Raw genomic sequence first — 3,399 nt, 5'->3', positions numbered from 1 at the left:
TGAGGTGACCATGGACATGTTGTTGTAGAGGCTGTCCAAACTCCACCGACGGAAGACGAGGCTAGAGACTACCTGTGACTCCTGGAATGCTGCCTGTGACGCCGTGGTCTTATTTTCAGCACTACTGGTGCAGCGGACACCGGGTAGGCGTCTCCACTCCTGTACCTTAGAGGGCCTGGAAGCGTCCAGCGTGGCTGGGAAAAGCAGAGGGCTCCTCCACCACCACAGCCATTTTTCGCCTATGCTAACTGGTTCAAGGACCTCTGCTCTGCTCCGGCACAGAGATCGACTCCTCAGGGCGGTGTTCTTACTGTTGGAGATTCTTCTGTAAAACGCTTTACAGAATTGACCCTAAACAGTAACGCCACGGTCTCCTGTTTTCCAGGTGCCCGTGTCCTGGACGTCGGCAGGTGACTGTGGCACCATTCTCTGCGTTAGAGGACCGGACGCCACGCTGCATCATGAGGAGATGAGCTTCACCTGAGCCGCCTGGGGTCCATCGTTCTTTCTGGGAACATCAAGAAGATGCCAGGCCAGGACTGACTGACCCTTCCCAGTCACACTGTCAGGTTAGTGAACTGCATAGTTTGCAGGTAAGTGATTTACATGTTTCCACCCATTTATTCTGTCACTTTTCTGCTTGTATTAAAAAGTAATGCATCAGTGTAATAGTATATCAGACAATTCCTGCAGTATTGAGACTCTTATGGTTTGTAATTGTAACGTCGGTTAAATTTATATGAATAAGATTTTTTAAAGTAGATTTTCCATCTTTCCGAGTACAAGCAGTTTCGCATTGAGTTTGGGCTGTTAAATATACAGTGGGCTAAAGGATTTAGTCAGCCACTGATTATGCAACTTCTCCTACTTAGAAAGATGAGAGGTCTGTAATTTTCATCATAGGTACACTTTAACTATGAGAGACAAAATGAGGAAAGAAAAGCCAGGAAATCACATTGTAGAATTTTTTTTTGTGGGTTAGATACCTGGGCTGGGCAAACTGCCACTGAGTAAGGCCTTCACCTTCTTTTGTGGGGGGCCCACAGCAATGGCTGCCCACTGCTCCAGGCGTGTGTCTGTGTGTGTGTCTGTGTGTGTGTCTGTGTGTGTGTCTGTGTGTGTGTCTGTGTGTGTGTCTGTGTGTGTGTCTGTGTGTGTCTGTGTGTGTGTCTGTGTGCTTTACACAGCTGGGTTACAGGGGGAAGACAAATTCCATATGTGTAACAAAAAATATCAAATGGTGAATCTGGTTTTCTTGCCTTGTACGTCGACACTGCAATATTGTGGGAGAATCTTTTCATGCGTTTTAATATTCTATATATATATATATTGTTTTCAGAAACAGACAGATGGTGGCTTTTGTTACTTTGAAACAACTCTGGGTCCAGAGTTTTCAGAGACAGGATCAGAAAGCAACAGAGGCGGCAGCCGTCATCCCAATGAGTGATTGAGTCAATTCCGGCGCTCTACTGACTGAGACTCTGTACCCGAGGTGACTAAGTAAATTAATTAGACCGCTTGCCTTATGAATTTAGTATAAACAGGAGGAGACGGGACGCCATATTCTTAAACCTTCGTGTTACTTTAACCTGGATCCCTTTAATATTTTAATTTTCAAATTAGTTTTAGATCATTGAGTTTTTGCAGCGATCCAAAAGCATGTCCAAAGCATTGCCTTAAGATCATTTCAGTCTCACAGTTGTCTTGGAAACTTTGAATTGCGATACATTTCGATCCCTGAAAAATTCTCTGGTTTAAACAACCCTGAGAATCTAGATATTCAGACAAGAATGTAAGATATTTAATTCTCAGTACTGTTCAAACAAGAGAAATTTATAAAGGGATCCTAGTTTATTTTAAAGCAACATTTTGGAAATTATGATTATTATTATTATTATTATTATTATTATTATGGTTCTAAAACAAGGGAGCAGAGTTTAATACCCAAAGAGTTCGGACTATACACGTGAAATTAATACAGGAGACAGTGTTACAAACTCAGGAAAAAAAATGTGCTTGTTTTAATTGTGGGAAATCAGTATAACCAGTATAAATATATTGAGGGTATAAATAATTGATGATACTTCTGTTACACGGTCAAGATCTGAGCTGCCAAGTGAGAATGATGAAACTGAGACTAATGACTTTTGTTGACGAATTTCCAAAACATTTCTGGTCTCAGAATGAATGATATTGGGTCAATAAAGGGAGCATCTCTGGTTAAAGTGGTGCAAACAAAACAGCTGATAGGCCTTACTATGCTCAATGTCCCATGTCTACCTGTGATCATATTGAATGGCTAAAAGCATTGACATATAAACGCAGTAATCCTATCCTACACTTTTTCTATATATTTTTTTATTTCGATGTGATTCTGCTTTTAAAACTCTGATTCAACACGAACAGAGTCCCTACTTTATAGTCTTTAATATTAGCTTTGTCGTCTTTATCTGAGCCAGTTGTTGTGATCCTTGTGCTCTCTGCTCCCTGTGTTACTGTACAGTACTCTGTCTCACTGACTGTTTGTGATTCTGTCTGTGTTTTTATACTCGAGAAACTTGAAGACCACGGAGGAGCGAGATCTACAGGTTCTCTGCAAGGAGGTACTCCATCGACGGAAGACGAGGCCGGAGGCTGCCCGTGACTCCTCCAACGCTGGCCATCTTAAATCCAGCACTACTGGCACAGCGGACACAGAGGGTTGTTGTTTCCACTCCTGCACTGGAAAGGACCTGGGGCTGTTGGCGTGGCCTAAAAAAGCAGAGGGCTCCGCTGAGGAGCAAGCTCTGCAAGGAGTTTGTCAAGCTGGATCAGCAGATCCAGCTGCTTTTGTAGAGGCAGTCTGCCCGTGACCCCTCTAACACGGTCGTCTTAATTCTACTTCACTCCCGAAGAGGGCCTGGGTGTGTCTGTGTGGCCAGGAAAAGCAGAGGGCTCTCCACTCCTCCGGGCGGTGTTCTCACTGTTGGAGATTCTGTAAAGCACTTAGTATCGGAGCCCAAAGAGTAACACCATGGTCTTGGGTTTTTGAGGTGCCAGTGTCCTGGACATCACCAGGCAGCTTCCCATGGCACTATTCTCCGCCCGACGCAGCGAGGTCCTGAAGGAGCCCTGCCTCACGCTTCAGAAATACAGACGTCGTCTTCAGCCCCCTTCCCACCTACCAACAAGAGCGAGCCATTTCCTGGCGCTGAAGTGGTGGAGCGAACTTCCCCTTGGTGTCCGAACGGCAGAGTCGCTCGCTGTCTTAAAGCGCAGACTGAAGACCCACCTCTTCCGAGAATACTTGGGCAAAGAATAGAGTATTATGGGCTGAGCTGCAAACACACATTAATTATTTTGTATTATCTGTATTATCCTTTATTTCACATGTATCCTCTGTGTTCACTTTTCTCTCAG

At 44.3% G+C, this 3,399-nt stretch overlaps 1 long non-coding RNA gene across 2 annotated transcripts; it reads left to right on the top strand.

Annotated features, from left to right (window-relative positions):
* The first annotated feature begins 400 nt into the window (after positions 1-400).
* On the top strand, positions 401-2,850 carry LOC140534871 (uncharacterized). 2 transcript variants are annotated; one of them, XR_011977481.1, is made up of 3 exons: positions 401-569; positions 1,340-1,492; positions 2,565-2,850. It is a non-coding gene; the product is annotated as an uncharacterized lncRNA (long non-coding RNA). The 2 variants fall into 2 exon arrangements; XR_011977482.1 differs by having other exon boundaries at positions 2,555-2,850.
* Positions 2,851-3,399: the final 549 nt, after the last annotated feature.

This window comes from Salminus brasiliensis, chromosome 14 (genome assembly GCF_030463535.1).
Source record: "Salminus brasiliensis chromosome 14, fSalBra1.hap2, whole genome shotgun sequence".
Classification (NCBI taxonomy): Eukaryota; Metazoa; Chordata; class Actinopteri; order Characiformes; family Bryconidae; genus Salminus; species Salminus brasiliensis.
This window is presented reverse-complemented; position numbering and strand designations above follow the sequence as displayed.